Genomic DNA, 18,692 nt, shown 5'->3' with positions numbered 1-18,692 from the left:
TGATCGTCTGTGTGACATATATGCATGCATGCAGTCCATCATCCAACCCGTAGAAAATCTATCTATTGTGGCTGAAACCGGAAACTCCTCATGCAAGGATGCTACTATGTAGTCCTTGCTCCCCTCCGGTATGTTTTTCCAATGATGTAAGATGTTGTGCCGAAAAAGTTGTTGGCACAACTCTCTCATGCGAGCCATCACCCTCCACTCCTCATCATTCATGATGATGTCTCTTGACCCATCATCGAAAAGATAGGCATATCCCTCCAGGGTATGCCTAAGATGGGTCCTCTCCCACCTACGTTCACGCTTCTAGGAATATCCAGGAGACCCCTGTACATCCAGTGTAATGACCAGGGTAGTATTTATCGGTGTAGCACTCACAAGGGCGTCACCTACAGACGGCTGAGCAAAAGCCAGAGTAACTGGAGTAGACGTCCCTACAAGTGTGACAAATCCTAGAGGTGACACAACTCTAGCTGAACGATGAGACGGAGACACCGCATCCATGCCTCCATAGCAACCACACCTAAGCTATGCTCCCTGGAACCGCTATGAGAGCAAGGAGTCGCACATGTATCCCATGCAGACCGTAGGCTCACTGCCTCCGTATCTCTACAGCATCCCCCTAACCCTGAAGCACTCCCTCCCTGTGGCCCAAATGTGGAGCATCAACCTCGTCTGCACGAAGCTCAAGCGTCTGATCGCACTGAAGTAGATCTAGTAGAGTGACCTGATGATGTCCGAGACAGCTCCTGGTCCGCCATGTCTATGAATCTCGCCATCTGATATGGAAACATGTGTGTGAAGATATCCTACAACTCCTCATCACTCATCCCTCGACTTATCCTGAAAAGGTCACCTGCATAGACAAAAAATGATGTTAGCATAATCAATTTAAATAATAAAAAACACGGTAATATAAATCCTTAAAAAATGATCTCACTTAAAATGCATATCTTATGTACCCTATAAGCGATCAGTCAACGAATTGAGTAAGTGGATGCTCCACGTATGAAGTATCCTATGGTCCCATGTCAATCTCCTAACACAACTCTGTATACACTGGAAGGTCGATAGACATGTCACCACAAAAGGATGAGTCCACCTCGTTCTCAAAGAATTATGGGATTCCTATATTTCCATCATTGTTAGTCGATGCTATCTCCTCTACATGCTCCAAGCTTTCGGTGGCCTCCACCCCTTGCAATATCGACTCCTCTATTTGCATATTTTCCTCATGATTTATGCTCGGAACATCTCTTTGACCATATACTCTCGCACTTCGGGGAGCTGAAGGTACAACATACCACCATCGAGAATGTCGAGGGTCTCGACAGAAGATTACCTATTCATAAACATGTACAAGAGAGATTAAACTATTGTGACATGTACCATGTCCTAATACAATTAACAAAAAAATGAGTTCATGCACTTGTTCACAATGGGCCAGCAACACAACAGTGTCGCGCAAATCCGTCCATTTTTTTCAAAATCTATTTCGAGAAATCCAGATGAACCTTGTCAAACTATTGCTCGAGCTCCTTCAAGTACCACTTTGAACCACTGCACATTGAATAGTATCATGGAGAAGCTACGGTAATCCACCATCACAATACTTTGCAAGTTTCCAAAATACTCCATCTCATCTATAACCGTGTTTGGATTCGTTGCTTGTTGCTAGCTCTCCTGCTCAAACCTTGCCATGATACCACAATCCATTATGGAGCGTTGTCAATGGGTTTTCAAAAGCAAAGTCACGACCACAGAGGTCCTTGAGAATTTCCAAGATGGAAGATCAAGCGAAGCAAATAATCAAGACGAATATGATGCCATGGTTTAAGTGTATTACAATTTTTGGTTCAAGTACAAGTGGCAAGACGGATCAATCAAGAGAATCAATCCTCTCAAGAAAACCACATCAAGTTATAAATTAGAATACAAGAGCATCAAATATGTCATCCAGTCTTCAAGAGAATGTCTTCAAAATAGACTTTTCTTCAGCTGATGGGTCAGCTAGTATGTGTCTTGAGTGCAGTGCTAAAGTCAATGCCACTGGAACTCACCCAAGTTTGAATCTTTTGCATTTTACACTTTTTACTCTCGCTAGTTTTCATCTGATCTACCATTCTGAAATTTTCCTGATGTCCTGCTAGCTGGGAGTACCTTGCCATCATCAGTCACAAAAACATCTGGTATTTTCAAATATGGAAGAGTTGCAACTGACGAAAACAAAGTAGCATCGAACATCGATCCATCTGAATCAAGTCAATACACATCCAAATAGGCCATCCACGATGCCGTGCCTGGTGCAATACATAGCTCTTGTAAATCTACCATTGAAAAACTTGAAAGTGCATTTGTAATTTGCTATGTGATCACTAGAGCTTCTTCAAATGGCCTACTAAGACGGACTGAGGAAGAGCACACTGGTGGCATTTGAAAGTCCATGACTATGCGGCCCTGATTTGGAGAATCTGCTGGAGAGGGCATGACTTCCAACTTGATTCCGTATTTCCCAATTTGACCATGGCAGAGCCATCTTCTATTGATAAAGGACCCAATGTGAGAGAGGTGGCTTGAGCGCGACCAATAGGACGACCGTCGGGAGACGAACTAAATCGTTAAGGAAGTGATCCAAGAACTCCGTAGGATACAAGCGACGAAAGGCCTCGAGTTTCGTCGCGGACTTCTTCACCACCATAGCCCCCCCCCCCCCAAATTTGCTCTTCCTCTCCCCCCTAAATTTGATCACACCCAAACATCTGCCACTTGATCGCTCCCTTCAACAGGAATCAAAGCAGATCCAAAGCCTTCTCCTTGTTCTTCGATGGTAGACTCTTGGTATGTCGACTTGCAAAAGGACAAAAAAAAAACTTTGCAGTTTTTCTTTTTGGTGATGAGACGAACTAATAATACCATAGATAACGACAATCATCTGTCTTAGCCAATATGATAGCTAATAAATAGGCAAAAATTGTAGCAAAATTGCAACTCACTTAGATTGGACCACCTCTTCCTGATGCTCTAGATCCATCTTTGATTTTTTTCCTTCTTCAGATCAGCTCCACCGATGATAACATCATCTAATCATCCGTCTAATCTTCGCTACTTCTCTTTGGTAACAGGGTAAACAACTCCACAACATGAAGCATCTTTTTCACAAAACTTGGTACTCAAATCCAAGAGATACAGTTGCTTATCGCGACAGGTAAAGCCTTACAACATGTAATTCTCGGAGCTTTTTCTTCTCGGCCGAGTTTTTCTGCTTAGCGGAGTTTTTTTGGTCCGGTTTTCTTTTTTTTTAAAGCATACAACACATAGTTTTTGCATAGAGAAAAGTGGCCTCTTTCTTCATTCACTCTGGCTCATCTGGTGAGGCCCCCTTGAGTATAAGCATCTATTTAAACAAATCTAGTGCCTACTCACCATGTCCATGTTGAGCATAACTAGTGATTAGTACATTCCATGACACTACATCTCGGGCTGGAAGCTGGTGAAATACTTCTTGTGCTTCTCCAAGAAAACCACATTTAGCATACATGTCTACCAAAGCAGTACCAACGACAACATCCTTTTCCAGTAAACCTTCTCTAAGGATCTCAGCATGTATCACTTGGCCCTTCTCTATGGCTCCTAGTCGGCCACATGCTTTCAAGATGCTAAGGAAGGTGATTTCATTTGGAGAGATCCCCTCAAGTTTCAGTTGTTTAAAGCAATTCAAAGCTTGCTCACCATGGCCACATTCAACATATCTTGCAATCAGACCATTCCATGATACTACATCCTGAATGAGAAGCTTTTCACACACATCTTGTGCTTTTGAAATCAAGCCACATTTCGCATACATATGGACTAAAGCGTTACCAACAAAGAGATTCTTGTCCAGCAATCCCATCCTGGCAATATCAACATGTATAATACTACCTCTCTACAGATCCTTTTGCTTGGCACAATGCTTCAATAAAGCCACAAGAGTGTGAGGCTGACTAGCTTCTTGTTGCATTTGATTGCAGCTACTAATGCTAATAGTCAATATCTCCTCCTCTTCCTTCTCATCGTTGTATGATTTGTGATGGAATTTTCTTGTTTTCCATGTCTTACCATCACCAAGCTCTCAGATTTCTTCATGAAGTTGTTGATCAGCTACTCCATTCTCTGGTTCTGCTAGTCTCCTGTTCATCATTATATTGCCCACATCCATGGGGTCTGTAGGTGTGCTTTTGGGTCCATGCCCTCAGGCTATTGAATTGATTGATGATGTGTACTACGTCGGAATTCAGATCGCGCTTCCTCTTGATGTTGCCTAATGATCTGGTACTTGGCGAGCCACATCTCCATAGAGGCATGGTGCAACATACAAAAGCGATTCACCTTCTCCTCCATTGTAGCCTCCATTCTTTTTTCTACCCCATTTCCAACCACCACATCTCCAGTCAGTCTATCATTGTCCTTTAGTGACCATAGCATTTTGTTGTCTGGATCCACCGTTGGTAGCCAGTGTGAAATATGCACTAGTGCCTCAAACACCAACCAACCTTCAACCATGCTACCTTCTAGCTGAGCACGTTGTCGCACACATCCTTTCATGGTTTTCATGAAGTGCTCCAAGAAGAATATCTATCATGTGTGGATAAGTCCAACAATCTCCACTTCATCTACAAGATACACAAGAAGGTAGATTTGTATCGTGAACATTTTGGTAGGTTGATATTTCTCAAAGAGACAGACCATCTCCACTGCTCCCCGCCTCGCGAATTCAATAGAGGACATCTTAATCTCCTTCTGTGAGATCCATTGCACAAAAGTAAACAACCTGTAAATGGCCCCGTGTATTTCTGGAGTAAGACATCCTGCGATCGCGATCGGTAGTACAAACTGCCACAAATGAGAAAGCATTATGAACAATGGCAAATAGCAAAATCCGCGCGCTAATTACAATCCATTCATAGTATAAACCTGATATATCTTATGCCAGTCATAAGATTTTAGCCCTGATAATTGGTCGTCTTTAGAAATTGTAAACTTTAGAGAATGCATCATACCTGTTGGAGTGCGGATAGACTTGGCTACTTGCTTCACAATGCGCTCTTCTTTAGTAGAAAAAACCCAAGGAGCACGAGGTAGCTTAACGCGACCATCAACACTCGACTGCGGCCAAAGTGCCTCCATCTTACCAATCTCCTTCAAATCCATTCTTGCCCCTATAGTGTCTCTCTTTCCTGTGATGTGGTTCTATAGCAAGCTACCCACATTCTTGAAAATATGAATGGGATCCAACAAGTGGTTGACCTATAAGTGGGTCTAACGCACAATGGACATCCATGATAACCCGAGGTACCCAGACTTGTTCCAACACCACGACCCAGTGAATACAAGGTTGAAAGAGATAAAATATAGATATTACCAACAAGAAGAGAACGTTATTTACCTGATCACTCTCAGAATCCCGAAAAGTCATGCATCCTCCACATGAGAATGGCTCGAATATTGGCAGACTGCCAACCATTGCGCTTGCTCATATCTTACACGGTGACCCTTCCTCCCATAAAATCTTAATTCATCGACTAATGGACGAAGATACACCTCCATATTTTTGAATTTGTAGCAGCCAAGGACAAGTAAGCTAAGGATGAGATGTCCTTTCTTCATAGAAAACCATGGAGGGATATTGTAGTTGACAAGGACTATAGGCCACACACTGTAAGAAGTTGAGCGCAGACCCGATGGGTTCACGCCATCCATTGCAAGACCAAGTCAACGATTCCTTAGCTCTCGGGCAAAGCCTGGGAAGGTAGAGTCAATGTGGCCCCATGCACGTGAATCCGCTGATATTCGTTGAACTCCATCCGTGGACCTATTTTGCGCATGCCACGTTGTCAAGCTCGCCATGCCGGACGTATGAAACATGTGGTTTATGCAGGGGATAAGTGAAAAGTGTCTGAGAACTTTTTGAGGGATGGTTTGCCCTTGCAACTCCTATTGATACCTATGAGTACCACACTTTGGACATGTCTCCATAGTCTTATATTCTCATCAAAATAGTATGCAATTGTTGATACATGCATGGATGTTGTTGTAGTCCATACCAAGCTTTCGTCAAACATGTCGTGCATCATCATGAGACTCAGGCATGGTATTTGTAGGTGGTAATATATGATATTTATGTTGAGAGAGAGAGAGAGTACAAGAGAGATACACAAGACATGCTCCCAAAGAATGATTCATATTGATGTAGAGTTAGTATATATAGGTGAGACCCAAGTCAAGTGAGAGATGATATATATAGTTGTAACATCCCCACTCAAACAAAGGTCTCTGGCTGCGAGTGAAAAAACCCTTGGGGAGAACAAGGGAAAAACCCGAGCCCCTACACATATCTACGATACAAAAATGATTTACTATAAAGTTTTCTTGAATACAATGATACATGCCTCAATCAATGAGACAAGAACTTGGAACAATACCAAGTGCATGTCTTAATGAGCTAAAGCGAGCTTCACTAAGAGCTTTTGTGGAGATGTCTGCAACCATTTGATCACTGGGATAATGCTCCACCATAATGGAACCTTTCTTGACTTCATGTCAAACATAATGATAATGAATAGCAATATGCTTTGATTTACTATGTTGTATATAGTCTTTGGTAAGACTAATAGGACTTTGGTTATCGCATCGAAAAGGTGTATAAAGAATCGCAGATTCGAGTAAAATTGCTGTCTTGAATCCTGAACTGTCATAACTTTTGATCCAGATCTCCGATTGACAAGCAGTTTTGACAGGATTCGAGAGCACGACGAGAGCTACACTTGTTTTTAAAGACAAAATTAACTAATACTTCTAATTTGAACAAGTTTATGTATCAAATCATCACTTGTGCAAAGAATTCAATCAAGTATAAACAATGAAACAACTTATCTTCCTTGTTGTTGCTATGCATCCATAGCTCTGATACCATGTTGAGAGAGAGAGAGAGTATGAGAGAGATACACAAGACATGCTCCCAAAGAATGATTCATATTGATGTAGAATTAGTATATATAGGTGAGACCCAAGTCAAGTGAGAGATGATATATATAGTTGTAACAATTTCAATAACCTGAAAAAAAATCATAAAACACCCTGAAAACGCACAAATGTTTTTAATAATAGTGCCAAAAAAAAATCAAAGAAATGTATGTACAAGATACCTAAACAACTCGATCACACTCGCATCGCTCCACCAGTATTTTTCTTGCACACTTAAGAGTGCAAGCAGTGTCTTCAAGTGAGATACTCGACACCCATCATATAATGGTATGGATGCTTCCTCTCTAAGTGGATCAGAAGTCTCGACATCCATGGGAATCAATGCATCGATCATTGCCTCCATCTCATGCTTCAAAATTGTAGGTAGATCTGGAAGGCTGTCTATCTCCTTTGGCATTGACGGTATAGATTGGCCTTGCAAGTGGTGGATTGGATCATGCACTCCATCCATCACATGCCTACACTACAACAGAAACGAGGCATAGACGCGCAAAGTCAGGCGCGTCTATCAGAGCATCTATAAATGCGTGTAAACGTGCATGTAAATAGACACAAATTTTGCATCTATATATCCGCGCAAATAGATGCTAATATAGACACGCTATCAGACACACAATTATTTAACCACCTAAAATTAGCAATTCACATAATTGAAAAACCAAAGTTAATAATTATTTAACCACCTGAAATTGATTCTTGAGCATGCACATGTGCGCATGATAAAAACCATAGAATTAAGAATACACATTGAATCATTGAATCTAAAAAATAGAGTTAATAATTACTTTTTCATTGCTCTCTAATGAACGACCGTTCCTCTAATTGACAAGCCTGATATAAGTAATTAGCGGCAAGCGACAGAAACCTTACAGTTAGTAGCAAGCATTCCAATATGTATCTCGTAATTTCTCTATGTACTTGAAGATAATAAAAGATACTTCCTTTTTATTATGGAAAATTAAATGCTTGCTTTAAAACTGACTATTGATTCTTGAATATCCACGTGTGCGCATGATAAAAAGCATAGAATCAGGAATACACATATATTGAATCAATAAGCAAATTAAGTACGTTACAGTGAATGATCCATCTCATCTTCAATGAGATCAACCCTTGCTAAACTATCTACTTCTAGGTCTATGTTAGCAAGAGGTAACGAAACAAATAAGTCTATCCCACTATCAGATGTGTTGCTATATTGCTCAATAACTTCATCAATATCATCGACAATCACATTATTGTCTTCTTCTGCGTTTCCTTGAACATCATCGCAAGGTTCATCTTGTACTATATCACGCATATCATTCATTATGGTGTCATCATGCACATCATCATTATTTGTTGGATTGTCATCTGCTATCTCCATGTCGGTAATATTACCATATATTAATTTTGAACGATTAGATATAGGGATGACATACTACCATCGGTTATTGTTTACGATTGGATGATACACAACCTGTATTTGAAAAACAAAAGAAAAAAACTTAAGTACTTATTATATTGTGTATATGTATCACATGTATACATATAAAAAAATTAGCCTTTGCATATATACCTGCTCGCATTGTTGAGGTAGTACTAATGTGTCATTCTTGTTTTGGTGAAATTTTGTAGAGTCAATGATTACAAAACCACTTGGATGACGTCTGATTGTGCAATGCTCACCATTTGTTACCACTTCTTTAAACCACTTCATATCCAGTATATATATATAGAATCGTCCAAAGTCAAGCTTCAGAATATATTGCATCAAGCCACAATAACCTTCCATGGTACCATTGGCAGCCTCGAAGTGAGCAAGGACACCACAATCTTGGGTATTTCTCTTTTCATCTATACGTTGAGCTCGAAGATGTTTACCCTCACACCAAAGTGCATTGAATAATGTGCAGTAGTAGTAAAAGATAAAAGATCAAACATGTCAATTATTTATATAAAATAAAACTTATAGAAATAAATTAATTGATAGTTTGTCTCACCTTTGATAAGCAACCTCGTGCGTATTCCCACTCTTCTTGAGATATATTAATTTCCTCCTCTTTTTCCATTCTCTCCATTTCCTCATGTAACCAATCTATGTCAATATGACATGGGAGCGTATTTAGATGATCTGGAAATGGGACATTATGTCCATATCTAGTGCGAAGAGTGACCTTCTCCTAGAACTGGTTGTGAAAATAGATGGTGTACCATGTTGTCCAAAATCTCATCCTCTACGACTTGATGGGGCATTTCATGAGGGCTACTATCATGGTCATCAGTCTCTACTCTTCTTGAAGACTCTGCCTCCTCGAGTCGACGTTTTGCAGCCTCTCGACGCCCGAGAGGGAGCATCTGAGGATGTGGCACCGCATCCTGCTCAACCACAAAAGGGAGTTTGATGTACGTTGATATATAATTCCCGTAACATAGACCAGCAATCTTAGTGGTAAAAAAAAAAATGAATATCGGTGATTTCTCTTGGTCCCATTCTCCATACAAGCTGAGGTGTGACATTGCAATTCGATGTGCTCAAAAAATACACCATCGACAACGATCACACATGCATCTAATTTTTCGTCATAGCCATGCATCTCGATTATAAAGACGCAATGTTTCATCCTCACTTGAGGATGTGCTCATTGACTCACCAACTTGAACCGCACTAGGTGATGATGACGTTGACATGATTAAACCTAATTCATGACAACATCAAAATATATTGCTCTCTCTGTCTCTCTTTGTTTCTCTCTCTCTGTCTCTCTTTGTTTCTCTTTTCCTCTCTTTGCTCTATTTGTGTATTGCTCATTTGTGATTCCATTATAATGTATTGCATTATGTAAATCGTCAATGACTATCATCGGCCTAAAATTAGCCGACTCAGCGCATCTGCTAGCGCTTCTACATCTCAGTGTAGACGCGCAAAAATTCTCTCCTCTCAGAGTGTCTGAGAGCGCATGTGCTGGCGCGTGTGCTCTGCAATGCACACGCGATGATACACGCGCTGCATAGAAGTTTGACTTGTAGTATACACGTGATTTTAAACGCACATTGACCTGGGATGCGCATCTATGCTGCACGTTAGATGCGCAGATAGACGCGCTGGACAGAAGATGAACAACAATGTTATGTCAAAGGCTTAAAAACTGCAACGTAGTGTTTTTGTATGCAATAGGAAAGCTATGCTACAATTTAGGATACCCTAGTCATAGTCTTTTATAATTTTTCCTATATTCAAGTTTATAAGGCTACAATCAATAATAAATACTTTTGAGCAAGGTCCTATTGTGTGACATCACCTAGAGCAACTATGCTACAATTTAGGACACCCGTCATAGTCTTTTATAAATTTTCCTATAATCAAGTTTATAAGGCTACAATCAATAATAAATACTTTTGAGCAAGGTCCTATTGTGTGACATCACCTAGAGCACAATCTTGTTGCATGGTATTGATTAACTCCTAAATAGAAGTCTAGTTAGATCTAAAAGTGACAAATTAGGATAGTCACCTCCACCCCTCATCCATGAGTTGCTTGTACTGCACAATATCCTCCTATATTTTTTGTATGTAAATAAATTTGTCTTTTTCTTGTGTTTTTTTTGTAGATGTTGTATCCTGGTTCATCTAGCAATGACCCAGATGTGGATCGCATGAATGATACATTGGCCTCCTTTGGCAGGGGGTCAATGCATTTTTTGGAGGTTTTCCTAGTAGGGAAGACTTCATGGGAGAGATGACCAGACACCTTGGCCGCTCTCCCACAGTGGACGAGGTATTCAATGTCATGTCTGGGATGCCTTTAGCGTCTTTGCCTGGCACTACTTCCCAGACTCCACATATAGATACTCCAAATGCAGGTACTCCATTTGCAAGTACTCCACGTGCTCCACCTGCATCGGCTGAAGCACAAGCATCTGTAGAAGCACGTGCATCTGCAGAAGCTCGTGCGTCCAGCGAGGCAAAGGGCAGTCGACAGAGAGGGAGGAGGGAGAGTCGAGGGGGAGGATGAGGGTTGTGTGGGGGTTGCCTAGGAGGTAGCGAGCGATCACCCTCACTAGTAGATCATGTAGAGGAGGTTGTACGTGTAACGCTTGAGTAAACATTTTTTTAAGGATAATATAATTTTTTTTTCCCCTCCCCAGCTGACTATTGCACTGGAAGGGGAGGGGAATCGTAACGAAGTAGAAGCTCCTCGGTGGAGCTCGCGGGTATGGCACGGCCATGCATGCCAACACAAGGAGAGGGAGGATCCCCCTCCCTTCCCTATTTAAATAGGGGGAGATGTTGCCATCGAGGAAGAGTGAATATGTGAGGAGGAGGGCCGCCAGTCTGTAACATTGAGGGAGAGAGTGGGTTACGCCAACCACACTGCTGTCTTGCAATAGGAAGGAAGGAGGACCCCCTCGTCGTCACTCTGCCGAACAAGGCTGTCGAGGTGCCGCGCTGCGCCGCCGTCGGACGGCTAGTCACCCCCCCTCCCACATGGAAGCTTTAGAAGCTTCCTGGGGGGGAAGCTTTTAAAGGGCTTTCTTAGCCCCCGTTCCCCCCTGGTGTTAAAATTCCCCCCCCCCTCTCACCCCCTGTGTTTAACCTATAAGCCCCCCCCTTCTTGTGCCTCACCAAATTCTCCCTACTACCCCCCCCCCCCCCCCCCCCCCCCGGTGTTTTAAAGGGTCATAAGCCCCTTTTTTCCCTATAAAGGGTGGCTTAAAGGTCCTACTATTACACCTCCCGTGTTTTTTTTCTTTTAAAAGCCACTTAACCCCTTTCCTTAAGTTTTTTTTCGTATTTTATAAATCCTTAACCACACCCCCCTGTGTATTAACCCTTAAACCCCTAACCCTTGGCTTGGGAACCACCCCTCTTTCCTCCGTATTTATACCTTCCCTAGCCCTCCCCTTGTGGCATATTGAAACCCTCTTTTAAGTTTGACTTAAGGGTCCTTCGACCTTATTTATAACCTTTACAGTTACTATATTCCCTTAGAAGTTCTCTCCTGCACCTTGTGTTTTTTCCATCCCTTTTCGTTCCTCATTTGAGCGAGTCATTAAAAGACCATTTAAGCCTTCCCCATGGCTTTAATGGGTCTTAATCATAGAAGACTCTAAAACACCCTTTCAAATTTCCCTGACTTCCAAGGAGGGAGCCTTCAAAAAACTACTATTGACAAGCGGTGCAAGGAAGCAACGGTGGAATTCCTAGGAGGAGTTGTAGAGCTGCTTCCACGTTCGAAAAACTACAATTGCGATCCTCCTAAGAAAGTCCAAGGCGTAGCCGCGGGAGGGCCATCTCCCGGTATCCATGTGGATATCTCACCCCAAAACCAGGTTTTTCTTCTTGGCTTTAATTCGGTTTTAAGTCGATCATGCAAAGAGAAATTGTTAGGGATAGGATATATTTGTCTGAGTTATTTGTAATGAAGGAGTTTAGCTTATTTGAATGAATGATAATGTATAGAACTTAGTATCCTTCGAATTGCATCAAGCATTATAAATTACGAGCAAGATTATCCATTTACTATAGTAGTATATTTTAGTTAAATCCTAAAGGTATAGAAATTATATCTTGCACCGTTAGTCTTATTCCTTTGGCAACGAATCATTCTAAATGATTAAATTCATGAAAGGTTTCTTTCGTTGCTCAAATTACTAGGAAGTTATCATTGCTAATTGCACATCTTAGCAAGGAAAATGTTTGTTATTTGGCATGAGTTCATTTGCAAGGGAAAAGGAAGTTTAAATTGAACTGTATTGATTGAAAAGTAAATTGTCACAAGGATAGCAAAACTGTGACAAGACGATTAATATTACCTTCCAAAAGATATCCAAACCAATCTAAACATAGAAATATTCATACCCTAAGCACTTGACTAGTTCCCTTATTGTAGGGTCAAAAAAATTCGTAAAGATAAAGAACTAGGGCTATCCCCGAGATCCTTAAAAAGAAACCCTAGGCCCGACATACGTCAGCTTAAAGGATCTAAAACGGATTATTCCATCGTAGGACTTGCACAACAAGTACGAAATCATTTAGTCTTGTGATTGATTCACAAGGAGAAAAGGGTAAAAACCCTCAATAAGGATGGCAGATCCCTACGCAATTTATCTTGCAAAAGGACATATTTTTGGATATCCTTCTAAATAAGGAAAGTTGTAAACCGAAAACTAGCATATCTAAGGAACTTTAGGGTTGACCAAGTTGGGTTAATAAGGTACGCCCTACACCGAAATGTAAAGGATCTTGCCAATTTACAAGACACCTTGGGAATGAGTGCTGATACACTCAAAAGGAAATAACACTTCCTTAGCAGTTTGCCAAACAACACGGTTGATTAATGGAAATGTTTGTGCTTGCTAGAGATTTTAGGGCTCTGTTTGAATTATGAATTACAAATTAAATGAGTACCTATACTTCAGGTTAAAGGCCGGAAGGAAGAGGCAGTTTCAGTTACCCCCGACTACCTGCCTAACCCTAACCAAGGGGGTTGTTCACCGCGCCGGGAACGTGGACCGAACCCGCCGCGAGAGGTCTCTCCGTTGAGCTCTACTTGGAGTAGGAGGACGCTTGGGTGCCACGGGTCTCTGGCCGTAAATCCCTTGCCTTCCGGGTCATGCACAAGAGGCTAACGTGACTCGAGATTGGATCTCGAGGCCCGCATACTAGTTTACGGGTGGAAGCTTGGAATAGTGATCCCTGGGGATTACTGGACAGCCCTCAGCGGATTATGGACAAGCCTACGGGCGGAACTCCTTGTATTTCAAAGATAAAATGATGAAATGTTAAAAAAGAACTTGCTTGATATTGTTTTTCTATGTCACGTGATAAGATTACGTGAAGGAACCAGTGCTTAACAGGATTAATTAAAAAAGCTGATTGTTATATGTCAAATTAATGTGTTAGATAATTACATAACTAAAACAAACCGAGGAAAGTGCGGAGGATGGACCATGGGTCCGTTCTACGGTTGGGTAGTCCCGGTTAGCCGGGAACTTTTCTCAAAAATCTCAAAGAACAGCGGGATGATCATCAAAACGAATAACGAGAGCGATGACCTAGAGTTACGTCTTACCCGATTTACACTGTTTTAGGGGAACGGAATGGGACTATGCCTTATGGTGGCAAAGAGGTTGAGCCTTGCATCCCTCTCGTTTCCCATTCTCCTTGAACCAAGTGCAGCATGAATCCGCTTCGGACCTGGCGTCTCTGTGTAAAGTAGTTCGCTCGAGTCTGATGCTAGTTGCTGTTAGCTAATGACCAATCAGGAAAATCCTAATTCCGGTCGATCCTAAGTGGGAACGGCCAGGATACTTCCGCTACGTGGCAAACGCGGGAAGACCTAGATCGCAAAACCTGTAACATTCCATGGGAGTGCCAGGCGAAGTTTTCTAGACATCCTTTCCGATGGACTGCTAAGATGTGTCCTGGATGATACTAGTGGACATGTTACAATACGCCATTACTATAGAGTTAGAGATGCCGGTGGCATCTTTCATGATGATGAGGGAAGGGATGTAATGGCGTACATGAGGATCGTCGCACATGCGACATATAAAGATTGTTTCATTGCCTTCAAAAATCAGAAAAGCGGCTTGTGGCAGGAGGTGTTGAGGGCAGTCCATAGGAGGTACCCAAATCCTGAGGGTCAGCGATTCTCGGATGATTGGGGGCATACAAAAGTGAGGGATATGCTTCACAATAAAAGATCCCACCTCACGACACAGGCCAGGGACTCACTGCGAAGGTTGGAGGAGGGGCGTGGAGCCTACAGCCAACCACCTATGTGCCACCGCGTAGAGTGGAAGAAAGCCAAGAAGAAAGCAGCTGAGAAAGTGAAGAGTCGCCAGCACGCAGAGGCGCGATGGACCCAAATGGAAACAATGGGATCATCGCATTACGAATCGGGCGGCAGAGAGTCGTGGGAGGCAGAGTTTGTAAGTCTATTTTGATTTTTAGTTTTTTTAAATTTATATTTCTTTAAATTCTTTATATATTTTAGTCTAATATATTGTAATGTCTAATTGTTTGTATATCTCTAAATATTTTGCAGACTACGATCGTTGGTAGGACACCTACCCCTAGAGAGGTAGGTTACCATCGAGGCCATAACTGTGCAGCAACATGGCTTCACTTTTATGAGGAGGGTCTCATCACTGAGGACCAATACAACCGGGCCATGAGGATTCGACAGCCAGAGGAGGTATGTTTTTCTTACTTTCCTATTAAAAGTATAACTAATTATAACTTTTTCTCCACCTGGTCTATGTAAGCAACCCTGATCTTTTGTGTGTGTAGGCGAACTCGGATGTGGAGCACAGCGAGGAGGGGGATAGCAACGCTAGTAGCCATGGTGGTATTAGCGAGGATGTTTCCTCTTTAGATTCGCAGATGAGTACCATACCTCCTCATGAGGCCTTCTCTTGCAGCCATGCTTTAGGTCGCAAGCACTCAAAACTTCCCTTGTAAATGCTTTGATATATAATAAATACATGGACTTTCACTTTCAATTCTCGTGCCCGTAAGATACATTATCTTTTTCCCAAATACACAATCTCATGTATGGGAGGGGGGAAAAAAAAAACCAGAGAGCATGTGGTTGCTTTCTGGTTTTTTTTTCCAGTTCTGTTTTGCGCGTCTAAATTGCAGGTAGTTCGCGTTTATTCGCGCGTCTATAATGCAGACTACACGCGCTGCATTGTTGAAATTAAAAAATAAAATTAAATATTTTTTTTAAAAAAATGATATTTTTTGTTTTTCCTTTCGCGTCTATCAGTGCTTGTAAAAGTGTGTCTATATGCGCGTGTATATGTTCGTCTATTTCGCATCTATTTGTGTGTGTAAATTTGTCGATACATGCGATTATAGACGAGGACTGTAAGTTTTTCTCTATATTCAAAAATCGCGTCTAAATGTGTGTGTATGAGGCTTTTTCGTTGTAGTGCTACGAACTCTTCTAATTGGCTGCAAAGGGTGCACTCCTCCTTGGGACGAGACGTCACCTCCATGGATAGAAAATTTACCAATCAGACCCAATCTTATTGTATATGGTATTCAATTAGCTTGTGAGTGCAATGCATGATTGATATTAACTTTTCCTACCGTTTATTGAAAATCTGCAATCGCTTGATCAATGATCTCAGATTGAAACTCTCAAAATCGTCGTACGTGTTCTGCAGACAATTGACATTTTCGTTTAATTGTCAGCTTGCATTGAGAGCAAGGACATGGGATACGCCGATTAAGATACGCCTCGCGAACTTGAACAACATGACCTTCATCATTTTCCATTTTGTCTACGTTACGACAAACAATTTATTTTTGTTATCATTCTTTTTTTCTTTCTTAAATTGTTCTCCTCTCCTTCCATCTCTCTCTTTTTTTCTCTTTCTTAAAGTGTTATCCTCTCCTTCCATCTCTCTCTCTTTTTCTTTGTTACGACCACGACCACGACCACGACCACGACCACGACCACGACCACGACCACGACTACGACCACGACCATGACCACGACCACGACCACGACCACGACCACGACCACGACCACGACCACGACTATGACTACGATGACTATGACCATGACTATAACCATGACCACGACCACGACCATGACCACCATGACCACGATGACCACGACTATGATTACGACCACGACTACGACCAAGACCACGACTATGACTATGACCACCATGACCATGACCACGACTATGACTATGACCACAACGACCACAACCACGACCCATAACCATGACCATGAGTATGATCACCACGACTATGACTACGACCACGACTACGACCATAACCACGACCACGACTACGACTACGACTACGATGACCACGACCACGACCCACAACCACGACCACGAGTATGACAACCACAACTCCGACCATGACCATGACTACAACCACAACCACGGCCATGACGACCATGACCACGACTACGACTATGAATATGACTACGACTATGACTACAACTATGACCACGACTACGATCACAAGCACGACCATGACTACGACTATGACTACGATGACTAGGAACATGACCATGACTACGACAACCACGACCACGACCATGACTACTTATATAGAGATTAAGAGAGAGAAAAGAGTTGAGAGAAGAGAGAGAAGAAAGAGAGAGAGATCCAACTAGAGCATTTGACACTCATAGTCAACACATCCTCGAAATGACAAGGACAAATTGATATTGAATTATGGCAAGAAAATCCACCACAAAACAATAGTTATAATACTCGAGATAGGATTTCAAAGTCTTACTGATTTCAATCAGTCTTGGATACCATACTATGGGTAGGTTGCACTCACTAAGAATAGAATCGGCGATTCACCTCATCTTCTCTCCATCATCAATTAGAATTCTCCTTTACCATTTACAACTCACCCACCTTCTCTTCACACTATTGCACACTACAATCTCTGTGAGGGCATGAGATTGGGATCTCCATAGATATCAAAGCATGATCTCTAGCTTGATGGTTGCATATATACTACTACTACTCATGGAATAAACCTTAAAATAGTTATTATGCTCAAATATATGCTTGTTAGAGAGCAGAAAGTTGTTCCTAAGACTATTCTAAGGAAGAAAAAGGGTTAATGATAAAAGAGTGTCCTTTCTTGCAAGTGATTTTATATTATATTTATTAATTAAAATTGATAGTTGAGGATGATTTTCCTAAGAGATCTTGTGGTGATGCTGTTCTAGTTTTGTGAAGCATCGGAGTGATGATACTTTAGTTTTGTGTATTTATCTTTATAAGAAGAGATTGATTTTTATGGAATATCCAAAGTTATTTTTGGATTTATATTATGAAAAGTGAATGTTTTTCATACTGATAGGCTGATTGCCTTCGTTGTATACTTGCGTGGTGGAGGCTAGGACAAGCCCCATGTATGAGAGATCTCTTTGCAGGAAGAACATTCTGCTAGGACACATAAGTATGCTAGGGCTCTCTAGCCATATATCCCTTAGGTTTGTTGAGGATCGGCCTAACCGCTATGAGCCTAGGATGAGCTTATTGTAAGGTCTTATTTACTTTTTTCTCTTTCTCTCCCTCTCTCATTTCCTCTCCCTTCCTCACCCTCATCCTCTCTTTCTCTCTTTCCCTATTAGGTTTAATGATTTTTCTCTCTTTTTCTCTCTCCTCTCCCTCTCTCATTTTTTTCTCTCTCCTCCCCCTCTCTTATTTACTTTTCTCTCTTTCTCTCCCTCTCTCATTTCCTCTCCCTCCCTCACCCTCACCCTCACCCTCTCTTTCTCTCTTTCTCTATTACATTTAATGATTTTTTTCTCTTTTTCTCTTTCCTCTCCCTCTCTCATTATTTTTCTCTCTCCTCTCCCTCTCATTTCCTTTTCTCTATCTCTCCCTCTCTCATTTCCTCTCCCTCCCTCACCCAGACCCTCTATTTCTCTCTTTCCCTATTAGGTTTAATGATTTTTCTCTCTTTTTCTCTCTCCTCTCTCTCACCCTCACCCTTTTCCTATTATGTTTAACATCCTTTCTCTATTTTTCTCTCTCCTCTCATTCTCTCATTTTTTTCTCTCTCCTCTCCCTCTCTCATTTCTTTTTTCTCTCTTCCTCTCCTTCTCTCATTTCTTCTCCCTCCCTCTCCCTCTCTCATTTCCCTATTATGCTCAATGTCTCCCTCCCTCTCCCTCTCCCTCT

The 18,692-nt window shown here is 41.7% G+C and overlaps 1 pseudogene; it reads right to left on the bottom strand.

Annotated features, from left to right (window-relative positions):
- Positions 1-1,969: 1,969 nt before the first annotated feature.
- LOC148027978 (uncharacterized) lies at positions 1,970-2,704 on the bottom strand (annotated as a pseudogene).
- Between the last annotated feature and the right edge of the window lie 15,988 nt (positions 2,705-18,692).

This window comes from Lygodium microphyllum, chromosome 12 (assembly GCF_053477565.2).
Source record: "Lygodium microphyllum isolate KBCC chromosome 12, Lygodium_microphyllum_v1.1.10, whole genome shotgun sequence".
NCBI classification, from domain to species: domain Eukaryota; kingdom Viridiplantae; phylum Streptophyta; class Polypodiopsida; order Schizaeales; family Lygodiaceae; genus Lygodium; species Lygodium microphyllum.
Note: the sequence above shows the minus strand (reverse complement) of the source record. Positions and strands in the feature narration are given on the sequence as shown.